Genomic DNA, 26,866 nt, shown 5'->3' on the forward strand with positions numbered 1-26,866 from the left:
ATTAACGTCACGAGCTTGAAGAGATAGTCACAAAATCAGGAAAGAGGGGGGAAAGTAACAGAAGAATCTAGGGGAAATAAGCTCCACAAAAGCCAATAGGGGCAGGAAAAGGCTCTGTGCAAGAAACTGCTCTCCTGCTTGTGACTGGGGAGTGGTTGAGAATGGAAACTGATCTGTATGGAGCGGGAACGTGGGGCTTTCGAGTGAAAGGAAAAATCCTTTAGAGTGGATTGTAAGTAACTCTGCTAACAAAAGAGGGGGCGAGCCAGGGAGCCATGCATCCAGATGTTGCTGCTGCTGCTGCTGCCAGGCTGGAACTGGAGTTCCCCAAAATGAGAACTGAAGGTAAACGAGCTGCAGCCCAGCTACTGCCACTGAGAAAGGTAGGACTGGGGATGCCAGTGACAAAACTCCTCTGAAATTAGGCTTTGGGGTGGGGAAGGGGAAAGAGAGGGGATGGGGAGGAAGGGCCTGGTGTGGGGAGAGGATGGTGAGATAGAGGGGGAGCAGTTTGGGGATCCATTCTGCGCATGGCGTTGGAGCTTTGGAACAAACTTGTCAAAGCAGCTGCATTGATCAGGGTGTGGGGAGGAGGGAATATTGTAATTAGCTCCAATTGGTCCAACTGGTCATTGACAAAACAGATTGCAGTGCCCTTTTTTTTTTTTTTCAAGGGAGAAAATGCAATGATGCTAATAAAAAGGGGTCAACAGCCAGAGCCCAGGGTCTTGCTCACAGGTAGTTTGTGGGGAATCAGTAATACAGAGAGTAAAGCAGCCCCCCATCTCACCACTCTCTTTTCCACCTATAGTTGCCGTGCAGGGCTCCCAGGAATTTAGATCATGCCGCAGACTTACACATAAGAGTTTTCTTTCCTTTTTAGGGATCATTTAATGTTTTAAGGAGCCAGATGGAGGCTCAGTCTAGCGGGGCTGGAGCTGTTTAATGTCACTGCAACATAAGGCTAATGATATATGCACGTACACATACACGTCTCTAACTCGACCCTTTGATTTGGCTGGGAGAAGTATTTGCATTAGCCTCTTGGTTTATTTATTTTTTCCCAGCAATGAAACATAAATGGTTAAAGTTCTCTCCATTTCCCCCTCCCCCCAGCCCAAAGAATTAATTATCTGGAAAGCGCAGCTATCTAGAGAACTGACTGATTTCACACACTGCACTGCAGGAATGGGGTGGAGGCTGTGAGGAAAGATGATTAATTTTGGAAGGGAGCAAAGGTCTGTGAGGCTGATTTTCTTGTTGCTTGCGCCTATGTAAACCAGGAACAACTCAGTGGAAGTCCATCAGTTACAGCAACTCGGTGTTTGTGTGTGTGAAAGGGGGACAAGTCTCCCAAACATTTCAACATAGTTATCAATTGTAAAAGAATTGGTGTTGCAGCAAAGAGGAACAGACTGTTCCCTAAATCATTTTGAAAGTCCAGGTTGAAAGCAAAACAAAATATCAAAACCACTTGGGGGCAGCGGGGGGGGGGGGGGGGGATATGTTGGATGAAAAGATTGTGTAATGTTGCTGTCTTTCCCATCACACTTCAAAAGCACGCTCTCCTTCATAACAGACCATCATTAGAATTCCTGACAATGGAGAAGTAAATAATAATAATGAAAACAATTTCCCCAGCTCAACGACAGTTAGTCTCCCTTGGATGGAGAAATTGTAAGTATTCCATTGCCTTTATAATGCTTTTACATTTCCAGCAGCACGTTCCCAAGTGGAAAAACTGACAGGCACATTTTTCCTCTAAATTATAGGGGGGAGAGCAGTGATAAATAGAAAAGAAATAAAAAACGTTGTTGGGCTGTGTGTTGTAATAATGGCTGATCTTCACTCTGCTGCTTTAAGACCCATTCTGGAGTCAAAGCAAACTCTTTGCAAGTGATAAACACCCATTTTTTCATGGTTTGTGTGTATAAAAACATCTTCTGTATTTTCCACAGTATGCATCCGATGAAGTGAGCTGTAGCTCACGAAAGCTTATGCTCAAATAAATTGGCTAGTCTCTAAGGTGCCACAAGTACTCCTTTTCTCTTTGCAAGGAAACAACATTGTTGGGTTTTTTTGTTCTTAGTACAAGGAAAAGTTGTTTTAATTTCTGCTGATATACAGGAAAGAGACAATAGGACTTTTGCTTTCTCGTGGCTGGAGATTTTAGATAAAGGTGTGATTTAAAGGGGTAAAGCTGAGGGACTTGAGAAATTAGGTAAAAGCAGCAACGTGCAAACTGGTTTTGAGTATCACCCGAGGGAAGAGAAATGCAAAAAACTCAGGAAATTTTTGTCTGCTCAATTTTTTTTTATCTAAATATTTGCTTCTGATTTATGAGATAGAAAACAAAGGTGGTAAGCATATTCCCTCATAAGAACAGCCATATTGGGTCAGACCAGTGGTCCATCTAGCCCAGTATCCTAGAGACCAGTGCCAGATGGTTCAGATGGAATGAAATGAACCAGGCTATTTCAAATAATCCATCCCCTGTTGTACAGTCCCAGTTTATGTCAGTTCCTTAGCTCTGTACCGGTCTGCAGTGTACTTTTAATTCAGCATTTTCTTAACAAAAGCAAATTTCAAAAGAATATTGAGATCCAAAACCAGTCCCTTGTAGGTCACTGGTTTGAATGTAGCCCAGATAAGCTGTGACTCTCAATAGTAGCTATTTCATTATCGTTCAGTGAGACCTATGTGAAATAAATTGCTAGTCTCAGTCCAGTTCCCAGTGGACCAGTGTCTAGTCACAAAACCCACTACTGGACTGGCATTCGGCACAGGCATGGAATATTGAATAGACATGGGCACATAACTAGTTTAATTTCTCACCCCTAGAGGTTGCCCCTATTTCAGGGCTGAGGGCAAAGTGGGGAGCTTGCTTGGCAGCTATCAATGGTCTTTTCCTACTAAACAGGAGACTTCACTCTCTGGTGCTTTCAATCCTGCGCCTTTGTCTCGCACTAATCTGACTGTAAAAAATAACACAGTGATCACAATAAAATGCTCAATGAGCTAATTCTTAGGATGGAATCCTGGCCCCATTGAAGTCAATGGCAAAATTACCTCATGGGGTCAGGATTTCACTCATAATTTTTAGTTTGATTGGCTTTTTATTTCTTGGATTGCTTGAAATGTCCTTATTTGATTTACTATAGATGGAGCTATCAACACTAACTATATTAAGTGGCTCAGTAAACATGGCATCTGGTTTCTACCCTCGATGGTGACCCTGAGAGAACTCACCTGACCTTAGAAGGATGCTCAAATCATCTCCGTGTCATAGCGTCTTTAGATAATGAACATTAATTAATTAGCCATAGGGCTCAGTGGGAACAACAGCTGGGAGGGGAGTGGGAGAGAATTGACAGCTGTCTTTGATCCTCTGTTCTTGTGTTGTGAAATGCTTTATGAGGAACAAAATTTGTGAGGTGGCACGGCCTGTCAGACCCAGAGCTTCTGGTTCTATCTGTTACTCTAAGCTGTGGGGTGCCCAGATGCCACAGGGAGGGGTGCTATACAAGAACCTTAATAGAATCTAGGCATTTATACTGTGCTCATCACCATAGTACCTGAGTCTGATAGCTGGGAGCAGCATCTTCCCACCAGTACTTGTAGCACAAGGGAACAGACTATAGGCTTCTTTTACCTCCTAATCATAAACACTAAATAGGCCTTGCTTGGTGGCCTGGTGGTTAGTACTTTGCATGGCATTTCACAAGACCACAGTTTAATTGCTGGTCAGGTTGGCAGAGTCTAGAGACAGTACTTGACCCTGGGCAAAGCTTAGTAACTTGTGGCTCTATAGCAGCTCTCGCTATTAACGCAGGGGTATTGCTAGGCTCTTGAGACAGAGGCATCTAGGCTGCAAGACCTCAGCTGGGAGGAAGGCAGCATGGCCTTGGCGCTATGCAGCTCTGGTTCAATTCCCTGACACCAATAGCCTGCCCACAAATAGAAGGTCCCAGCCCGGCTCTCACCAGCCTCGTTACACTTTGCAGGGTGACAGGTGGCTCTGAGAGTAGGGGAGAGATGGAAGGGGGATCCTGAGGGCTCCAACAGGAATGCAAAGGTTCCAGGAACATGTGTTTACCTTCTCATCCAGTTGTGTATAATCCTGGGATAATATCTGTGAATGGACTGTGGTTCATTGCTGCACAATGATCTACATGCTTCTGGCACAGAGTTTTCTAACAAAGCTTGCGGGCTGCATTTCTGAACCACACGAAATTGAGTAACACCAAGTCAAACCAGCGCTTAGCTGTGTCGGAGTGGAATGTTTTCCCTTGACACTGAGAGCCTCTCATTGTAATCTTAGTTGTCATCATCATTATATCATTTGTGTTTTCACATCTGGTCTTGGCAATAATGAATTTAAAAAATTATACAAAATCTTGGTATGTCAGTAGGTCCTGACCATCATTGTTTAGTCTTTCAATATCTGAAAGTATTTAACTGAGGTGAAACCAAAAGATCTCCAGGACAACAGGCAGCTCTTAGAGGGACTGAAGAATAAGAACTGAGAACAAAGAGCGCTAGAGTGACCACAGAGGGAATAAACTAAGCTGCAGGTTTATAGCCCAAGCGGTAGCGCTTTTTGATGTCTCACACTGGTCCTTGGCTTTGCGCTCCGTGCTGACGAGGCCGTGTTAGAGATGGCCTTCTTCAAACTGAGATCTTAAAACAAGGTCCTTTCTGCCTGTTTGTAGTAGCTGTTGAAGATCCCATGGGACTGCTTGTGAAGTCAGGGGTAAACTCTGTGTCCCAAACATCATTCTCTGTCTCAGTTAAACAGATTCTAATGACAGCTGCGTCATTACAACTATCTAGCTCACTGCCCTGTATAGTGCTTTGGGATACCCAGGCTATACAGGGCATGGTGTGATGCTGACTATTCTGTTAAAAAGAGAGGGGCAATTGCATCCTCTGTATAGTGTTGACAGCATGCTCAATGCTATATGTAAAGGAAAATATGTTTCCTTCTCTGAAGAACTTACAGCCTAAATGAATAGGCAACATAAGATGCACTGGGAGACCCAGAGGATGATGCTAGCTTCCTTCTTACCTTTCCACCATGCCTGCCACATTAGTCAGTCCACGATTTTGGTATTAAAAAATAGAGAACAAACATAGATTACTTAAGGCACTGATTTTTGGAGGTGCTGCACACTTCCAACTCAAGCTGAAGTCAATAGGAACTGGGGGTGAGGAACTCTGAAAATCAGGCCATGATGGCACATAACTTATTTATGTAGATCAGAACTGAGGTCTCGTTGTGCTAGGCACTGTACAAACACAGAGGCAGACATAATTCCTGTCCCAAAGATTTTGCAAACTAAGAAGTACTTCAATCTGATTTGGGGCCCAGAAAGCCAGCTGGTTAAATACGGGTGATACGATGGGGTATTTTGAAATAACCTGAAGGATGTCACGCCCTCTTCGGCTCCCTGTGGATATGTTGCCATGTGCTTGTGTGGTTTCTGTTTCTTCTTTTGTAGCAGTTGGCACTTTCTGTCTTTCCTGAATGGTTGTGGAACAAAAGGAAAACATCACCCTGCCAGATGGAGGCCCAACTGGGAAGAGATAATTCTCCTTGTCCCACCCTTTGTGAAATCCAGGGCTGTTGGGAGGGGATCTAGCTGGGAGGTTTCTTCAAGTTCATTCAGTGGTGGGAGCAGGTTAATTCAGATGCTGAGAGGGGCTCTCAGCTAGTCAGGACCTGGCTATTAGCTCGTCAGGACAACATTTCTTAGTGTAAGGATTTAAGTTTTAGTGGTTGTTACAGCTTTTGACGGAATCCCAATTGCTGGCTTGAGGAGGGGTGGTGTTTGCATTAAAGAGTGAAAGTTGCCATAAGATTTGTCATTAACCAGCTTGTCAGTTTCCTAAGGACTGAAAGTCTACCCTTGGGGGGTGATGACCCTCAGGAGCTGGGCATTCTCTCCTCTCTTTGACAGCCTATTGTTACACAACTCTGATGAACTGAAAAATAAACCAGCCTCGATATTCACTAGATGCTGCCAAACTAGGAGGATACAAGATGGGCACTACTTTGTCTGTAATGAGATCCAGGGAGAGGTGGTATTTTTCCCGTAGAAAATGAGAGTGAATGGGTCAGGGCATACTGGTTCAGCACACATGGAGTTTTGCTTGTGGGATTTTTTTGTTTGTTTGCTTGTTTGTTTGTTTTGCATATATAAATAGTTCTAACTGTATATGTAAATAGCTGGAAGGTGACAGCTGGGATTAAACTGGATTCATCTACATGCTATTCCTTGTGCCTAGAGAAGTGCAAATGAGTTCAGTTTCATTCTAGTCGCTAGCGATTGGCTTTTTGTGTACCACACTATTCAATCCATGTTTTTTCTGTAGAGCCTGTGGCCATAGTATCTAAATAGTGGCTTCAGCAGGAGCTGAGGGTTATTGCCACCTCTGGAAATCAGGTCTTTTTTGTTTAGGTGCCCAGATCTAGATTTAGGCACCTAAGTTTGGAAATTCTGACCCAGATATGTGTGGCTAGTGGCATTAAAGGGATAGTCTGTTCCTGTAAAAGCCTGGTTTCTCAACTGAGGGGTCATGGCATTATGTCAGGGTGGCAACCTCCCTGCCCTTTCCATATTCCTAAACAGGAAGGGGGTTCTGGTTAGATCCCAGCTAGATATGAGAGGGTCCAGTATGGAACAGGTTGAGAACCTCCTCTGAAGTGTGTCTCACTGAGAGCTTCATAGAGAGACAGCCACGCTATGAAGTCATTTAGACAGGTATTTAATGCAAGGGCAAACCATCCAAGGCCCTGTCAGCACTGTGACTGAAACCACAATGGCCACAGCCGTGTGTATAGCATGGCTCTAGCATGCTTTCCCTGACTGTTGCAGACAAGGATTCTTTTCCTCTGCGAGAACCCTGGTGCATAGTCCAGAACAGTGGTGCTCTGGGATATCCCCAAGCTTTCTCCAACATGAGCGTAGCTATACACATCTCTCAACCAACCATGGCTCCAGTGTGGAACAAAACATGTGTGACCAAGACCCAAAGTTAGGGACACCAGAAATGATTCATGCCGGAAGTTTGTCACTCCTTCCTGTAGGGTAGGAAATATTTTTCGATAGTCTCTCTTTCATCCTTTCTGACGTAAATAATTTTCCATAACAAAATGGACTTGGACTCTAGGGCAATTTAAACAAATGGCATCCCTTGGATTTGAGATAGAGGCAGTTGTAATGCAATCCTCATTTAAAAAAATAAATAAAAAGCTCTTAGGTTAGGGAAGCCAGGCTAGAATCAGCCCAATTTCAACCCGGGGAGTTAAAAGAGTAGTCAGCAGTGTGGCATGACCACTGAAGTTCACTTTAGACTGATTAAGTTTGTTAAGAGAAAGGATTAAACAGTGAGAGCTTGATTCTCATTTACACCAAGGCCCCTTCACACTGCGAATCAGGCCCAAGTGTTACCTAGTGTGTTTAGTTCCTGAAAAGGTCTGTTAAAACATGACCTTTGCCATAGTGGTACGTGTGTATGCTGTGATTACCTCCCAAAGGGGTGGAGGATGCTAAGGCATGTGGGTGTTAGGGTGACCAGATGTCCCAATTTTATAGGGACAGTCTCGATATTTGGGGCTTTGTCTTATATAGGTGCCTACTACCCCTCACCCCTTGCCCTGATTTTTCACCCTTGATGTGTGGTCACCTTAATGGGTGTGCACATTGGAGCAGTTGGAGGGGAGAGAGGAGAAGCAGTAATCAGTGGGCAAGCTGCTGTGCTCAATGGAGACTGAGGGGGTTAGCGCCGGATCTCGCTCTAACTGATTCTCAGGCTCTCCTAACAGCTGTGGAAGGCCTTGCTCCGTTCTGTTCTCATGTGCTGGGAAGCAGCAATGTTTATGTGATGAAAGGGAACAGAAGATGGCTTTTCTTGACTGCTGCCTTTACGCGTACACACACTGGCCCTACGCCAGCCATGATGGAAACTCTCTCCTCCCGAGCAGAGAGAGATTGGTGGGGGGAAGGGAGAGGGGGCAGGGAAAGAGAGGCCCACAAGCAGAGGAACCAGAGGAAGTGAAAATAAAACCTCAAACCCAAGCACAGATCAGACAGTAACAGCTGCGCCAGAGTTCTCCAACGGGCCTTTTCTCACGTCAGTGGCTTCAGATACCCCTTCAACAATAACTCACTTTCAGCAGCAGGTAAGTTCAGTGTGGGATGCTGGCCCTTTAAATATATGAGATGGAAAACCAAAGTAAAAGCCAAAACGAGGCTAACAGGGATTGTAAATTAAGCTGTTGGAGGCCTTGTCTGCACTGGCTACAGTGGGCCCCATAAACTGGCATGGGTTTAGCACTGCTGGTAGTAGCGTTGGTGGAAGATGTAGTGTAGACAAGTGTCAGACATTTTTACCATGGTCTCCACTATAACTTCACCGTCACTAACACTGGGTGGAGCTGCAACCAGAGGTGAATTAATGATCTATTGTTTACCAGAGTAGATACAGCCAGTAAAAACAGAGAGTTAGAAATCTGACTTGGGAGAGACAGGGAGAGGGTTCCTCTCTCCACCAGTCAGAAATACACCCCCAGCCATGGCCTCCCCTCACAACCACCCTGCTATGGCCTCTCCTACTCTTCAACCAGCAACCCAACCGTGTGACTCACCAGCTGACAGTGCAATACGTCCCCCTCCTGCCTGATCTGGTGCCCCACTCTCCCTGCCAGGCTCCCCCACCAACTTCAGTGATGCCAGCTGGGTCCCTCAGCTGGTGCTGCGTTGGCAGCTTTCTGGCTGGGGCTGCAGCAGGAGTGGTGCTGGTAGCTATGCAGCCCAGTTCCCTAGAAGAAACACCGCTTGTTAGGGGGAAATAGAACTGTTTGGCCAAGTTACAAACCTGGGAGCCGAAAATTAGGAACATAGACCCAAACAATGACACCTACATAAAAGTGGCCTGGTTTTCAGAAGTGCTGAGCGAGCACCCATGAATCCCCAGGAAGTCAACGGGAACTCTGGGCGTTCAGCGCTTTTGAGAATCAGGTCACACTCATATAGGACCATTAATATAGATGTCAGCGCCGGTCGTTAGGTACCCAGGTTTGAAAAGTTTGCCCTTGGTTTGAAGATCTAGTGCCCGGCTCATCTTCATGGCTTCTCTTCATGAGAGAAGGCTGGTGTTTCCCTCCCCACAATCACAATGTACGCTTCCTGGGGGCTGCTTCACAGCAGTTGCCTTTGCTGTAGTACCTGCAGCGGAGCTGATGCATTGTAACGGAGAGATTAGTCCCGCCTACAGTGACTACCACAGCACCACAGCTCTCTTTCGAATCGGCCGTAGTGAGTGTGAGTGTGGAAGGGATGGCTCGGTGCCAAGCAGATGCATTAGTATTGTCTTCGTGGGGTCACAAGCGCAGAGCCTGCCAGCTGACTGAGTTCATCATTACAAGGAGGTGAATTCAGTATTGTTCAGGGTTTTGGTGTGATGGTTTAAAAAGCGAGATCCTGTCTGCTCTGCCTGGATTGGAGATTTGCAGTGAGATCTAGGGTTTGACTAGAATGACATAATAGACTTGTAGGTCAGAAGGTGCCACTACCTTTATCTTACCTCCTTTTAACACAGACCATACTAATGGGATGTTAAATATGCTTCTACACATTTAAGGACAGTCATACTTAAAACTGTGTCCTCTGGTTGTGGTTCTTGCCTGCTCTTAATATTGTGTTGTTAGTTAACTCCTGTTATAACCCAGTGTTATTTCCCAGTGTAGACAAGCCTTTCATAAGACTAGGATTTTGTCCTAGGGCATTTAGCTAAACTGTTCCTGCTCCCTACACTTCCACAACACTGCAGGATAGTTTCTCTGAGCCTGATGGCGACATTTCTGCACTCCTGTGTGGAAGTGGTATGGAGACCATTGCTCCAGGGTGCAGGTTGCATTTGTTGAGCTTTCAGTTATCAGCCTGAGGTTTGACTCAGGTGTGTACTATCTGCAGGACCAGAAGAGTACAGTGTTCTGAAAGAATGGGGCTGCCATTGCAGCATCTGCACGGTAGAGTTTCCAAACTCTACAGTGGAGTTTGCAATGAAGCTTCCATCTGTTTCCCATCCCAGGCAAGCCATCTTTGCCTGACCAGGGTCAGGGCTCCACACAGGAATTTCCAGTCAGTGCTCAGCATGGACCTTATGCAGTTCCCACTGAAATTAATGGGAGCCTTTGTATTAGCTTCAGAGAGGACCTGGACTGGGCATTGTGGCCTCAATTCTGCAAAGGCTCTTTATTTTTATTATTTGTACTATTGTAGCGCCTAGGAGTCTTGCTCAGGGGACAGGCCCCCATGGTGCTGGGCACTGGACAAACACAGAACAAAAAGAATGTCTCTGCCCCAAAGGGCTTACAATCCAAGTATGAGACAACAGATGGATACAGACAGATCAACGGAGCAGTACAAGGAAAGGATGACAGTATTGGTCAGCACGGCAGGCAGTGATCTCAGCACTTCAGCAGCCTACCCATTGTTATGTTTTTTGTAGGCTCATGGAGAAGGAGAGTTTTAAGAAGGATCGATTGTTTTTGTGGCTGTTTATGGGGAACTTCTCCCAAGCATGAGGGGCAGCATTGGAGAAAGCACAAACATGCTTGATGGAAAATGTAACAAATGGATGGTGGAAGCTGGCATTGTGGGCTGATCTGAGGTGGGAGTTGACTTTTTGATACTGAATAAGAGATGACAGGTAGGGTGGGGATAGGTCATGAAGGGCCTTGAAAATGAAGAGAAGTAGCTTATGTTACTCATGCATGTTACATATGCAAGTAACCCCACGGATGTGTGGAGTTCAGCATATGCCTAGCTTGCCTGTTGGATTGTGATTTATTAATGTAAATCCTCATCGCCTTATATATGAATCAATGGAATTTTTATTTGTAATGTTCTTTGTCATGTTTGGGCTTCTTTAACTGTTTTTTTAAACCAAATTAGTGAATAGTTTGTGTATGATTTATCTATAAGAGCTTTTCAAGAAAATAGTGATTAAGGCAGATGTAGAAATAGCATTTCAGAAGGTTTTTCTTTCTTTCTTTCTTTCTTTCTTTCTTTCTTTCTTTCTTTCTTTCTTTCTTTCTTTCTTTCTTTCTTTCTTTCTTCTATTAAAGCTTTATCTTTAACATTAAATGTAAATATTATTTTAAAGAACATTATTAGAAGGTTGTAGGTTTTATTATTTAAAAATATGAAATGAGGAGTTTAAGGTTAAAAGTGAACATCTGAAAGTCAGACAACTAAAATGCTGTATCAATATTTAAATAAAAATTCAGAGATCAAATTTAAGCCAGGACCAAAATGTTCACTCATGGGTGGCTATAGGCAAGACGCATCTCACTTCACCCTCCCCAAATGTCAGAATTGTATGTTCTAGTTGTAAAAATGTAAGCAAAAGATTGTGTTGTAATTCACATGTATAGGGAAGACTCAAATCCTTTCATGTCATAACTAGGCTCAGATTCAGCAAAGTGCTTAAGCATGGGCTTAACTTTAAGTTTGAGTTGGAGGCAATGGGATTACTCACATGTTCAGAATTAAGCACATGCTTAAGTACTTGCTGAACTGGGACTCAAGTGATTTTCTAGCTAGAGTTGGTTGCAGGAACTTCGATGGAGCTATATTCCATTGGAATATGTGGTTCTGTCAAAATCAAAACGTTTCGCAAGATCAGGTCTATGTTGCTGGAATTTAATTTAGAGGGAAGAAAAGGGCGTGTGGGGGGTGGCGGGGGAGAGGGAAGCTCAGACAATGTTAAAACATCTTATTCCAGCTTTTTTTAAAAATAACTAATATAATACCACCCACAAAAAAGTCAAAATCAAATCAAAATGTCAAAACAAAACATTTTGAATGACCTGAAAATGTTGTTTTAAAAATTTTCCTTCACAGCGAATTTCTATATTTTGGGTTTTGCTCTGTTCAGAATGAAGCTAAATTTTAAAATCTCACAATCCTTTACAAAGTAGAATTCCCATTCTCTGCCCAGCTCTAGTTCTAGCCTGCAACTCTGAGGGGTTCAAGACACGGCTGGCGTTGGAACCTTAATTGAGGATTTCCAGACTGTGGCATTTAGATTTGAGCTGCAGTGTTCTGCTTTCCTGACTGTTAAATGTTTGACTCTTTTAAAATACCAGCAGTGTTCTAATCACTTTGTGTTAAATTAATAGATATTTGCAAGCATAACTAAGGTGTGTGGGCTTGAGGCTTTTCTTGGTTTTGTCTGGGAATATAGCCAGTGAAGTGCTTTGGGGAGTAGAGTATTCAGATCTATGGCACTGGTTCAGGAAAACACTTCAGCTCATGTTTAACTTTAAGTATATACTTAAGTCCATTCCTATTTAGCAAAGCACTTTGGCCACTAATTCAGGAAAGCACATAATCAAGTACTGAACTTTAAACACAGGCTTAAGTCCTATGGAAGCCAATGGGAATTAAGCATGTGCTTAAAGTTAAGCACCTGCTTAAGTTCATTCCTGAATAAGGATGGACTTAAGCATGTGCTCAGGTCCTTTGTTGAATCCGCACATGTGTGCATTTCCACACTAGAGACATGCAGGAATGTTGCCCTCCTCTTAATATCCTGTGAGATTCTTTGCCAAGGTTGTGCTGACGAGCCACGTTACCACAAGCAGTTCAGGCGAGATGTGCTAACAGTGCTGGTATTTTGCTCGCACTGTGTATGACCTGCACATGTGAATGATTAAGTCAACCCATCAGAGTGTCCTACTGAGAGAGAAAAAAACGCTGAGCTTGCTTTGGGGAAGGGGTGGATAACATGCCCTCTGCATCTTTTGCTGAAAGGTTTCCCACTGCACAGATGTGAAGCTGTTGAGAGTCCATTGCCATAAAGCCACACAGAAGAGCAGAGTGAGGAGAATGCACCTGTCTTTTTCACAATGCAACAATGCAGGAGGCTTGGTGGGTCGTAATGCTGGAGGTTTTATTTTCATGGCAAAAAGTGCCAATTTTTGTGGAGCAAAACTGCAAATTTCACAGCGCAACATTAGGACTCATAAACACATATCTTAATACCCAGTATGAACCCAACAAAACTTTATAAGATACTACAGATGCTCCAGCACATACCTTGAGAAGGGATGAAAAATTTCCACTCACTTTTTCAGTTCTTGGAGATTTACTTTGAAAAGGTCTAAAAATCAAAAGATCGGGGGCATGTAATTCATTCAAAAGTGCATCACATTTCAAGGGTTAAACATCTAGAAATATGATTTCTTCTAGGAGTGAAGTGTTGGGTTATTCAGAGCACTGAGTTGCATGTTAGCAAGTGTAAATGCCTCCCCCAAATTGAGAAGGCTTTCTCTTCACACACGTTATGTTCTGCTTTTATACTGCAGAGTCAAAATCTGGCCAAAATAGACCCCATAGGTCTGATCCAAAGCCTACTGAATTCAATGCAAGCCTTTCCATTGATTTCAACAGGCTTTGGATCAGGCCCTAATTGAGAATCTGCTTTTGTCTGCCTTGCCACTTTAGGTTGTGAATTCTCAAAAGTGCTGAGAAGCGGCTTTGGGGTGATCAGTTTTGTTCTAAATTACACTGAGGGGTCATGCACTTTGTAGCGCGTAGGCCAAGCTTCCTGCACACAGCAGGGCTCCATGTTGCTAGGCTCAGCAGATAGCCAGGGCTTCATGTGTTCCCCCTTTTCTCCCTTTTGTTTTCCAATTTTACCCCAAATCAATAGGGTTCTGGTCACTGATGCCAAGAACATTCCCTGAAATGTTGAGATTGATTGGATGCTGTATTCGTACGTTACTGTGTTACAGACAGACAGACATACTGACTGATAAATGGAGAAATGCCTTCAAATTCAGCGCAAGGCCTTCACAAGCTTGACCAATAAGAATCCCTCCACCAAGATGGCTGCAACATTCCAGTCCTGCTAAGCACAGAGTAGGTGCATAGAGTCCCACCACCGGGAAACCAAGACTCAGTGGCTGTGTCTGCATTAGAATATTTTCCCTAAGATTTCCCACTGGTGCATTACAATCAATGACAGCAATAGTGGCACTAGTGTAGACATAGTTCTAGTTGGTTACTGGCGTTGAGTGATCCAAACATCTAGCTCCAAGCAATCCTAGATAATACAGTACTAAAAATAGTGGTGGTTAACTCCCACCATTGCTGTCACTGTTGGGCTACACAGCGGAAAATTTGAGGTAGAAAGAAAATCTAGTGTAGACCAGTGCAGTGAGGGGCCACTGGCTATTCTTGTTACATTCCTTAGCTGCCCAAAGATGCCAGGCAGCTGGGAGCTTCTCAAGAAAAAATGGGATTGGCTTTAATAGCCACAAATTTAAGCAAAAGATGCCAGCATTTCAGGAGCTGTTCTGTTTTTCACACTAGTAAATTCTGGGGTGCCTAATACCCAGCTTGTGTAAGAGTTTCTTACAACAGTGGGGAGAGATTACTTTTCTGAGCTTGAACAGTCTGGGGACTTTCTCAGAGACAAAGAACTCATTCCTCATGCACACCAGGGTTTTTCAGTGCAGACAGCAGTCACTGAGGAAATAAGAATCCCAGATCTCATGTACATACAACTGGAGCTAATTCAACAAGGTTAGGCTTCCACTCAAACTCTCATTTTTTTCGGGCTCTCTGTGAAGGATCTGCTCTTTAAGAAATCAAGCATGATCTTGAACTATGTTAGACTTTCTTTTTCCCTTAATAAAAGACATGTAGAAAATAGTCTCCAGAAATGGCTGGCACACAGATGTACACCAACCCTATTCTTCTTTCATGTAAGGACTTCTAGAATTAAGTTCGCATTATATTTTCCCTCTTTCTTTCCCCGCTTGTGGACAATCCTTTCTATGGAAGATGATTTTGGTATGATTTATAATGAATTAATTTAATCTGGAATAAAACAGAATGTTGTACTATGTGACTTTTCTTAAACAACTCCCTCAAAGAGCCAACAAAAATTGGTGATCTATTAGAAGTGGAGGACATTGGCTTGAATATGGAGTGGCCAATAGAGGCCAGGGTCAGTTCCTCAGCTGATGTAAAATGCCATAGCTCTGTTTGACTGCAGTTGAGTTACAACTATCTAAACAAGTTGATAATCTGGTTCCCAAGATGGTTTGCCATTTGAAAGACATTTCATGACCCATGTGAAATGAACTGGAGACAACCTGTGATTCTATTTCAAACATATTTCCATTGCTACGCTGACTTATATTCCCACACAAAGTACTCTGTAAACACAATTTTATGAGTATCTTAATAATACATTTGACATGGAAACTTCTTAATCCTACCGTAAAGTACAATATTATGAGAAACATCAATGAATATATTGTCAGAGTAAAGGTTGATTTCTTATTTATACTTCTATGTAAGTGTATAGCTCTTGGATGAAATGTTGGTGAAAGAAGTGATTTCTCAAGTTTGTGAAGTGGGTTTGCCTGAAGTTTTTCTATGTTTTTAACGTTCCTTTTAATTAGGAATTGACTTAGCTCCATGTTAACACAATTTGTGATGGTGGAAATTCTCTCCTCCTTTTTGTTTGGGATTGTAAATGTTAATGCAATTAATGTTAATGTTAATATAAATGTTAAAGGAAGCTGACGACAGATTTTCATTAAGTAAATACTGTCACATGTGAATGTTTATTACTTATGGAGGAGCTGGCAGGAGGAATGCATATTTAAATGCTAAACATATTTCTTACCAGCCAAGAAGTAGATCAAGTGTAAAATTACAAAAGCACTTTTGGGGACTCCTCTAGTGAAAAGAAGATGACAGGGGAATTTCCTCTTAGGTCTAGTCTACTAATAGTTCCTGTATAGACAATATCCTCAAAATCATCTTTATTTGCCACCACAGATAACTTAAACAACACAGTGCCGAAATAGAGTTTAACCATAGTTCCTTCCTGTTAAAGTGCATCGTTATGATGAGAAATGGATCTCCAAATTAGATGGACTATTACGTAATCTTGTGAATGCTGTTGAGAGTGTGTGCTCTTGTGGAAACCACTGTCTAGGCCGACAGACCTGGGACTGAACTGGGGACCTCAGAGCATGACTGCTACAGTTTGAGCTAAACCGCTGCACCTGGGGGTTATGAAAGGCTCCCATCCTCTGTGGATTGGTTATAGAGGGGGACCTGACATACACTGGAGAGGGGAAGGATTGTAAAGGTAATCTGTCTCCCATCCTAGACAGATTGTGTTTATCTCTCAGAGAGACCTGCGTGGGCTGTCTGGTTAACATGTTGGTAACACTTGTGGTACTTGTGATGTCAACAAGACATTATTAAATTGAACTGAGTGCAGTGTGTGTGGCAAGGGTATGCTCTGCCCCTGCCTCTTTTCAGCCAAGCAAACTCTTTGGAGACCTTCTTCAGGCAAAGACCCGGTGATTGATTTACAGAGTTCATTCCCACCACCTATACAGATTGTGGCAGCAGCTTGAACAGTATGCTGGGGCTCTAAGGCTCCTGAGCCCTGCAGGGGAGACATCCCGTGTCCTTGGCTCTACCAGCCTACAGCTCTTCCGTTTTCTCTCTCCCCACTTGGCACTTCCTTCCTGAGTCACTGAGGTAATTAGGCTGGGGAGAGTTAAAAGCTATCTTCAATCTACCAATTTAGCAGAGTTCCCATATTCAGGTATACGGCACCACTGATTGAAGTCACAATGATCAGAGTGCTGGATCAACTGCTGTTGTCAAGCACTCTGTCACCCCGTGCTCCTTTCTCTGGGAATTCCTGTCAGCATGAGGGAACAACTGCTTGAATGTGGATGCCTGATTGGGCAAGAGGGACATTAAAAACTAAGGGTGCAATGCTAGCTCCATTGAAATCAAGGGAGAAGTGAGGCAGTGGTGATTTAGAGGATGATGCCTGGAGCAATCAGTGGATCTGGGAGCTTTGGAGTCCCTACAAGGGACTTGACTTCAGAAGAGTTCTGCTTTGACATTTTGTCCTGGACCCTGTAAATCCTGACTACAATGTTGGTGAAATGCATTCTATGTTAGCTTCACTGTAGCAAATGCCTTCCCCATGCACAGTAAAATATCTTTGGGCCTGATTCAGAGCATATGGGGTGAAGGATGACCTCATGGGTAGGACATTGGAATACAAGATTGGATGTCTTTATAAAAAATGTACTGTAGCTCATGCACAAGATATGGGCTTGATGCAGGAATTACCGGGTGAAATTCTCTGGCTTGTGTTATGCAAGGGGTCAGACTAGAAGATGGTCATAATGGTCCCTTCTGACTTTAAAATCTATTAATCTATAAATTGTGAGCAAAATGTGTTTGTCAAATGGCTTGGCATAAATAACAGTAAACGCAAAAATGAAAGTTAATACTTTACTGTGTACATCTGAAATTCAGCACATCTCCCTGACTGGAGAAGTGATCAATATCTACATACTTGGTAAGTCTCAAGTTTCAAAGTTTTCAGAAATGAGGGACTCAACGAAACATTCCAACAGAAAAGCAAAAAGATTTCCAAATGAGTCATTTAAAATGTTTCTGGCTTTTAATTTATTTCACGGAATCACTTAAAAACCTTCACAGAAATTAAATCTGGATCCTCTTACTAAATGATGTGCATTTGGAAAGGAAATATTTTTCTTTGCTAATAAATCAATGGAATAAGTCTCCACTTTAACACTATTTTGCAATGCAGCCTTAATGATGGAATCATGACCAATGGCTCCATAACAGTTTGTAGTGCATTTGTGAGATTTGACAAGCAATTTGGAGTCAGCTGGGATATAAATGTCAAGAATACCATTATTTTGTATCTTTTCTTCAATTTGCTCTCATCTTGGCTGCCTCTCGTCTGCTCGCATGCCAGTTAATGTGAGAAATTAAGAAAACAAATAAACAAACCCTCTTGAACATAGAAACTTTTTCCATTTAAATACACACACACAAACCCAGGCCTCTCCTCGTAAAAGTCTTTCAAGAAGGGGAGGATGTGTGTGTCAGGTAATTCTGTATCACTCCAAACCTTGATGATCTTGTGACAGGGCATCGGACTGCACAGAGACACACATTGGAATGTGCATTCAGATTGCAAAGGAATCCGAATCAGCCTGACTAATTTGATGCTTGTTTTACTTAGGGTAAAATTTCAGAAGCAATTAACCTAAGTCCTATTTTCAAAGGTGACTTAGGCACTTTGAAGCATTGATTGTCAACAAGACTTAGGCTTCTAAGAATCTGATTTTTAAAGGTATTTAGGCACCGAAAGATGTAGATAGGTGCTTAGTGGAATGTTCAAATGTGCCAAAGTGTCTACAGCCCATTGAAATCATTGGGAAATCAATGGGACCTAAGTACTTTTGAAAACCCCATTAGGCACTTTAAAAATCTGGCTCTAAATCACGTTTGAAAATAGGACTTAAGCTAATAAGTCATTTAGTCACTTCTGAAAATTTTACCCTTGAGGTTTTTTATTTTATTTTATTTTTGCCTCCAAAGGTCTTTTCGCAGGGCAAAAGAACATGAGACATGGTCCTCTTGCTGTATGTCCACCATCCACTTACTAAACACCATGAGAAGCTCAGCTCTTTCATTATTTTGTCCCTATAAATTGCTGTGTGGTTCTCAAGCTATAAAAAAGTCAGTGAAAAATGTAAACACAAGCAACACAAATGCTACATCTCCTACACATGCAAGTGCACGCTTCACTGCAGGCGGAGAAAAGAGATTAAAGGCACTTTGTCTAAACTGTTTTTTGTTCAAATTGCCAAAGATCAGTGAAGGGCTCTACTGAGAGGAATTTCGAGGCATCTGAACAGTTGGATGTCAGATCCCAGAATCTTTTATTGTTTTGTTTTTAGCAGTGGTAGCATTTGCAGCTGCAGGTGGTAGAATTTGTATTTCCACAGGCCACCGTCTTCCTGACACTAGCTCTGTATTTCAAGGTCTCTGCTGAAATCCTCCAATAGAAACGTATACTTCCTTTGGAATTACTGCTCTCTCTCTCTCTCTCTCTCTGTGTATGTGTACATGCATGAGAGAGAGAGAGAGAGAGAGAGAGAGAATTGAAAGGGGGAAGCAGGAGAGGAAAGACTCTTTTTCCCAAGTGTTCTACTTAGACTCTTTTCTTTCTTTCTTTCTTTCTTTTATTGGCCATCAGTGCAATGACCCACTTAACCACATCATCTCAGCTTGCTCCCTCCCCCACACTTCCTTTACCCTTGCAGTGCACAGGCTCTCATATTTCCTCCCTCGTGTAGGGCGGATGGCGGCTCTCTGAGCTACATTCCTTCTATTACAAAAGAAAGGGAAAAATTTCTCTTCATGCAGGCAGACAGTCGACTGTTTCCTGGCAGCTCCAGTACAATATCCTTTTTCTATTGTCTTGACAAACCTACAAACACAGCAGCTTTCCCCCTTTAAAAATAAATAAATTCAAGTCCTTTCTGCAGAGCAATCTGTTTGGGCTTCTTCCAAACAAGGATGATGTGTGACCCTGTGGCTGATATCCTGGTTGGTTATCTCCTGGCGCTGGTCTCCTTTTAAGAAAGTTGAATTAAGGGGGTGCAGCACATATTGTTCCCTGCTCTGGGAAGCAGCATCTTTCTTAATTCTGCTACGTGGATGTGTGAGAGCTGACACTATGGGGACTGAACCAGAGATCTCTGGAGCTAAACTAATAGGCTGTTATGGCTTGAGCTAAAGTAGTTCTGTAGTAGAGCTTCTGTAGTTGGTTGCTGTCATAGCTCCAGCCTCCTATCCTCTGTGAATTGGCACAGAGGGGTACCTGTAACACAGTCTCATTACTGGGCTACAGATGGAGCCCAGATCCCAGGGTGATGAGCACCTCATGAGGGTGTTTATTAAATCTTGCTGGGAAGGAGAATGATTCAATGCTCAGTGCACTGCAGGGTAAAGGCGGCAACAGGAGAAATTAGATGAGGTTAGGGTTGTCTTCACTTTTCCCACCACTTACTCCCTGGTGATAATTTGTTTTTATCGCTTTGGAGAGGAGTTGGCATCCTCCACATTTTTGTTTCTTTATTTCACTTCTTTATTGAAGACAATCTGCCCTTCTAACCAGGGAGTTCTTTGTGGGGGGTCATTCGTCAACAAACTTGACCTGCCCGGAAGGGGTCACTCAAAGTCCCATCTGGACTGGAAACAGGGCTCAAGTCACACCACAGTGCTCCGGAACGCTGTGGTGCTGTTACTTACGAGTGATGGTTCCAGAAGCACATTCTAGCTGTTCTTCGTCTTAGGACTCACACATTGCCTGGAATAATATGGTGTTACCTAACCCATGTCCAGAACAGAGTCAAATATGGTTCATGGTTTGATCACCATCTTACAAACTGAGTTTACTCATCCTTATTGAAAAACTAGGCCCTCTACCTCACCCAGGATGACCTGACTTTCTCTTACGGCTGCACCCCTCATAAATTATGCAGACCATCCCAAAACGTCATTGTCCTGATTTTCAAGGGTATGGATGAGCATTCCTAACTCCAGCTGCAGCCAGTGGGAGCTGCTAGTGCTCAACGCTTCTGAAAACCAAGCGCCATGGCAATAAAACCTCTGTCCCATCCCATGCTCTCAGCCCCTAACCCTGCCACCTATTAGACTGAAAAAAAAAACATTTCTGGACCTGTGAAACCATTTTATTGGTCTTATCTCATATTTCCAGCTGAAAGGTCAGGCTCCCTCAGTAACATGAGGTCGACTCTCCAGGCCTTTTAGGAAGAGAGAAATACATGTTAGTAATCTGCAATTTAGCTAAGGCCCCATTTCAGCAATGCACATAAGCACTTAAGATCCAGTGAAGTCAATTGTCTTAAGTATGTGACTAAAGCTAAGGATGTTCTTAAGGGCTTTGCTGAAATCAGGCCTAAAGTAGCTTTGCCATATATAGTAATGTTGTGATTTGGAGCTCTGATATTTTGGGAGTCACCTGTGTGTTGCCTAATCTATAGCTTATGTATTAATTATAGTGATTACTTAAGAATTCCCAGATATTACTTTGAGGGTTGACAGGTTCTTGTCCGAAGATCAGGCCCAGTATTATTAAAATAACGATATAGTTGGGAACCCTGATGTGCACAGCTGCAACACTCACGCTATAGGAACTCTTCTATATTTACAAAGTCACAAACCCTCTAACTCAGTAGGGTAGATAGAGAGACTACAGAATGTACATTTGAACATCCATATGCTCATACCATCCCTTGCAGGACAACCTGAAATTTACCCATTGTCTTCCTCATCACCATCATCTTCCTCCTCATCGCCAGTGGCCATCATTCTGGCACCTCCCAAGAGCTACATGTCTCTCTCCCACTGCCAACAGGCTGGGATGTAACTTTTATAATACATTATGCTGACACCATGTCTAATGCATATTCAGTAGGGGTTTCTCCCCTCTTCCTTATTTGTATTTCCTCATTCTACTAATGTTGAGGTGTCCTTCTTGTATAGATTAGTATATTAAGGATTTCAACTAAATATCATATACGTCCATTTGTTGCCCTAGCACTTATGGTTGGATGTTCTTTCCAAAAGCTGGTATTAACTTATGGTTTTATGGTTGGCTGATGTCATTATGCACAAAATTCCCTGTTACGCTCTATTTCCAGTTCCTCAAAACTCAAGGGTTACTGTTGAGCTGTTTATCTATGCCAACGTTCATAGGCCTCAAGTCTCATGCTAACTTCTGAAGCCAATGCCTTACAGGATACAGGCCTGTAGGTTACTGCTGAATATAATAAAGGCAGAATATAATGAAGGCAAGGCAGTGAATATAATAAAGGCAAGCTAGCCCTATGGGCTACAGCGCTAGAGCTGAACAATAGCCTTATGCCAATGTAAAAAGACCTTGCAAGTTCTCTAATGATACTCAAGTTGCTAGCCCAGATGCTTCACAAGGTATCAGACCTTAAAACAGTCACTGTTCCAGAGCTGAATATGGCCCATTCTACACGTTAAGGGAGTATAACTACGGGGGAAAATTCTGCATTTTGAGGGAGAATTAAGAAAACCTTTTTAGTGGCAGGTTGTTTTCTGTACTGTCAAATATTTGGGTTCCTTTTAAACATAACCATAATGGTTTCTAATGGTTGGTATTTTTTTCAATAACTACCATGTTTTTGGATATTTGTTTATTTTTTCTGTTATTCTGAAATTACTGGCATGAAATTCTGGCCCGACTGAAGTCAATGGCAAAACTCCCGTCTACTTCAATAAAGTGTGGATTTCACCCAGATATTTCCTCTAAACTTTAACTCAGTCTTAAAGTTAACAAGATTTTCAAATTTAGGTGTTTAAAGTTGGGTGCCTACATTCATTTATAGATACCGATGTGGCCTGCTTTTCATAGGCGCTGATCAGTCAAAGTCAATTTTGTAAAGTGTGTGTGTGTGTATGTACACAATTAATAAATACACACAGACACTGTCTGTGTCTTGCCTAATGATCTGAGCACAGGCCTTGTAGTCAGACACCCCTGAGTTCTATTCCTGATTCTCTGTGTGCTCTAAGTCACATAACCTGTCTGCAACTCAGTTTCTCCATCCATAAAATGGATAATGGTACTTATCCTACCACGCGTGGATTTTGTCAGGTTTATACATCACTTTGAATAGGAAAAGTGCTCTGTGTTGTTACTGTTGGTTCATTAGGTATGATCATGTGGCATCCTGCTGTGAAATGCAGTGTGAAGCTGGAAATGGAGTGCTTCCATGTGACACTTCAGGGACATCCATTGCATAAATTCACTGACTTTTTATGTATATGACTTGGAGTTAGAAATCTACAATTAAGATCCTGCTGAAATGTAATGACAGGAGTTCTGCTCCGAGTTTCTTGAATCGACTTGGTCAGCAGAAGCCAGGAGCGCTATGCAGCTGGCACATTCAGCTCTTGGAAGGAGATGAATGCTTTCCATTGCTATCAAGTAAATGCACTGAGACAATGCTTAGAAAAGCACTGTGGGTTTCTACAGCTTGCAGGTATGAGGGTCACCACAGCATCGGGACTGTTATTCTGAATGGGTGAGGGAAGGAAATGAAGGTGACTCAGAGAAGCCCCTTCAATGTAGTTCTGAGGGTCAGCTATTGCTGACTATGGGCCTGATAAAAGCCCATTGTGGTCAATGGAACTCTTACCCTGTACTTCAATAAGCTTTGAATCAGGCCATAAATATCCTGTGATCAAGTGTCAGGGACCTCATATCATCCCATCCTTTATAAAACCCATTTCTGTCTCCTAACTGGTCCCTTGGTCCTTTGTGACCAAGATTATTAACCATGCTTTGCACCATAGAAGGGCACCATTGGGTCCCTAGAGTCAGCATTTCCTACCCACTGAGCGCTCCTGCTCCATAAGGGGAGTTTGCCACTTGGTTCTTCCTCCCATCTCCTTCGCGCCAGGCTCTGCCACCTTTAGAGCACTGGGAGAGTATATCCGTGCCCTGGAGACTTCCTCTCTGTTTCTCTGTGATTTGACGCAATCTAGGTCAAACTGCTGTTTGAGATCCCAGAGGAAATTAATTCTCTGACCTGTATGTGCACATGCATAACAAGAAGATTCATTTGAGCATTGAGAACCTGCATGCAGGCCACGCAGTGGACTTTGTGTGTGCGATTTCTTTTTCCCCTAAAGGGAAATAGCCTTTAAATAGAGTACAGGGTGGGGTGGAAGGGGTTTGAATTCAAGTTCCCAACTTTCAGCTCAGCCCTATTCGTGATCTTCCTGTTAGTATTTTGTCTTCCTGGCATCCTTCCTCTTCTTTATATATTGTTTGCTGGGTGTTGCCTTCTGTATGTTATATTTGCACTGTAGAACACTTTGAAGTTTGAAAGCACTATATAAATGCTATGTATTGTTGTTGAGTCTTATGGACCTGAATAAGAAATTGATGTGGTTTAGATGTCTTCAAATGTAAATGACTGGGCAGGGGGGAGAGGGAACCTTTTTGTGGGCATCTTAGAAGAGAAACTGGGGATTGTCCCTCCTATAATCTTTAGGTCTTTATACTCCTTGGGCAACAGTTTCTGCAAACTGGCAGGTGAAGAGCTCTGGCATCATTCTGGTGATGTGAGATTATTATTATTGTTATTTGTATTATTGTAGCATGTAGGAACCCAGTCATGGACCATGACCCCATTGTGCTAGGTGCTGTACAAACACAGAACACAAATGACAATCCCTGCCCCCAAAGTCTTGTAATCTGAGATATTGCCTTATCCCCTACCATGCTGGTGGCTGGCACTCCATTCCAGGTTACAAATGGCTAAGGTTCATTGTACAGTGAACATCTCTAAAACCACAAGGTCGTATGTGGGATTTGCTTTGTTTATAGCACCATAAACAGTGTAGCAAAGAGGAAGCCCTGAAAGGCTTATTGTGGTTGTTTGATCATGTTTGTGAATAGAAGCTCCGTGATGTCATTAGATACAGTGACTAAACTGTTTAATGTCTGGTTCTCCCATGGCTTACCTAATTAGAATTGTCCTACAGCTTTCAGGAATGTGTTTAGAAATCTGCAGAAGGTGAGTACCTACTCTGATAGCAGAGTGGGCAGATTAACACCAGGTCTGCTTCCACCTTCTCCACAATAAGTTTTGCTCATTTTCCTCTGAAAGATTTCTCTATCCTTTAGGGATAAAGGTAGACAACGGTGGTGGTGTTTCGGGATGTGAAGACATACCCACTAGGAATTGGGCTAAAACCAGATTAACTATTTCATCTAGGCAGCCGAACAGATGGTGGTGACTTCTAGCCATGTGACCTGGATTGGAATAGAATCAATGCCCAAAAGCAATCCTCCTACCAATCCCAATACCCTTGTCTTGCAAAAGGGAACCTTGCCATGATTGAGTAGTGTGGGATGGCAAGGGAGTGAGAACGTTTATTAGTCAGTCTTTTACTCCAGCCCTTAGCTTATCATCACCACAAATGAACCCCCAATACAGACACACATCTCTCAGTGGTTCATTGTCAGTATGCTTGCTGCTGGCTCACAAGGAGGTGGGGTTGTGGAAAAGCCTATGCTGTCTAAGATGATTGTTACTTGTTTCCATATACTACGGGGCTAAATTTTCAAAAGCTAACAGTGGAATTGGCGTACCTTTTTTGGGAGCCCTTTCCAGGACTGCTTTGAGGGCCCTGACTTTTCAGGAGGTGGGTGCTCAGCACTTTGTGAAAATTACCCCCCTGTTAAGATATCTCAAGTTGGGCACGCAAAATCACTAGTCCGTTTTGAAATGCTAAACCCTGGTTTCCCTAAAGCATCCAGCATCAGTAAAGAGAAGCATATGCTTTATCTTACTACTGTGTTTTGAGTGGGAGGTTGGGGAGAAAGGAAAGAAAGGAAAACTTAAATTAGAAGAAAACCAAACAGCGACTGCTGGTGACAGATGATTACAGCTCATTTCCAGGCTGTTTCCTGCATGCCAATGATAGATCAGTAAACAAACGCCTTGTTGCAAACACAAAGCAGGCAGGAACTCTGTTTGGAAGAGAGAGGTCCGGGCAGGTCTCACTCTGCCTGGCAGCAGGAAGTCACTGTCACATGACCCTGGGAATCGTAAGGCCATGTGCATGTGGGAGATATGTGGAGCGCCTTCTGTCCTGAGACTTTGCATCCTTCCCACAGTCCAGTCAACAGGTTTGAGAGCTTCTTCCCCTTCTTCTTTCCTCCCCTCCCGCTTCTGGTGGCATTCTTTTCCCTGATGTGTTATGAAATGGTATCAGATGGCTGCTTTGTTCCCCCAAACAATGGCAAAGATTTCTGAGTGCATTGTCAAACTGGCACTTGACATCTTGCCTCCCTTCTTGTCAATCTATGGACCATGATGGCCTGGTGTCCCTGTTCACAGAGTAGTGGAGTGCGCCCGAGCTCAGGCCTCTGTGGTCCCACACGTGACAGAGTCTTCTTTGGGTTTTGTTTTATAAAGAAAGTAATCATAATGCCCAGGGTGTGGCGCGGGCCAAAAGCAGCCCCTGTCCCCTCCCCCGGACCTCTCACCCAGGGCAGGTGGAGGACCCAGGCTCCCTACAGTGGCCCGCGCAGCTCTCCCTGACCTGGCTTCAGTGGGGGGGGCCTCGAAGCCGCAGCCTGGCCATGATAAGAGCCGCGGGGGACCTTCCACCTGCCCGCAGTGTGGGGGTCCCACCGAGAGCAGCCCCAGGCTGTGTCCCTGCCCCATAGCTCCTACCCCCAAGGCAGGTGGAGGGTAGGGTTGCCAGATGTCCAGTTTTCGACTGGAATGCCTGGTTGAAAAGGGACCTTGGTGGCTCCCTTTAAAAGTCTGTTTGGCGCAGCGGGGCTAAGGCAGGCTCCCTGGCTGCCGTGGCTCCACGTGGCTCCCAGAAGCAGCAGCATACACCCCCTCCGGCTCCTTTGCGTACGGGAAGGCAGGGGGCTCCACATGCTGCCCCCGCCCCAAGTGCTGGTTCCACAGCTCCCATTAGCCGGGAACTGTAGCTAATGGGAGCTGCAGGGGTGGCACCTGCACATGGGGCAGTGCACAGAGCCGCCTGGCCATGCCTCTGCCTAGGAGTGGAGGGTGGACATGCTGCTGCTTCTGGGAGCTGCTTGAAATAAGCGCCACCCAGAGCCTTCACCCCTGACCCCCTCCTGCACCCCAACCCCCTGCCCCAGCCCTGATCTCCCTCCTGCCCTCTGAACCCTTGATCCCAGCCCGAAGCACCCTCCTGCATCCCAAACCCCTCATCCCCAACCGCACCCTAGAGCCTTCACCCCCCAGACAGAGCCCTCACCCATCCCGCACCCCACCCCCGTGCCCCAGCCCCCTCCTACCCCCCAAATCCCTCATTTCCTGTCCCACACCAGATCCTGCACCGCCAGCCGGAGCCCTGCCCCC

At 43.8% G+C, this 26,866-nt stretch overlaps 1 protein-coding gene across 4 annotated transcripts in view; it reads left to right on the forward strand.

The window, feature by feature from the left end:
• Window positions 1-26,866, forward strand: part of DENND2A (DENN domain containing 2A) — a 79,808-nt gene continuing 52,942 nt past the window's right edge. Inside the window, exon 1 of one of the 4 annotated variants that reach the window (XM_084634793.1) lies at window positions 1-383. The gene's annotated coding sequence lies outside the window, so the exon portion shown is untranslated. Of the gene's footprint in view, window positions 384-1,603; window positions 1,678-26,866 lie in introns of those variants that run through there. The other 3 variants (XM_084634790.1, XM_084634791.1, XM_084634792.1) reach the window with 3 other exon arrangements.

The sequence above is a fragment of the Lepidochelys olivacea genome, assembly GCF_965140295.1.
Source record: "Lepidochelys olivacea isolate rLepOli2 genome assembly, chromosome: 1".
Classification (NCBI taxonomy): Eukaryota; Metazoa; Chordata; order Testudines; family Cheloniidae; genus Lepidochelys; species Lepidochelys olivacea.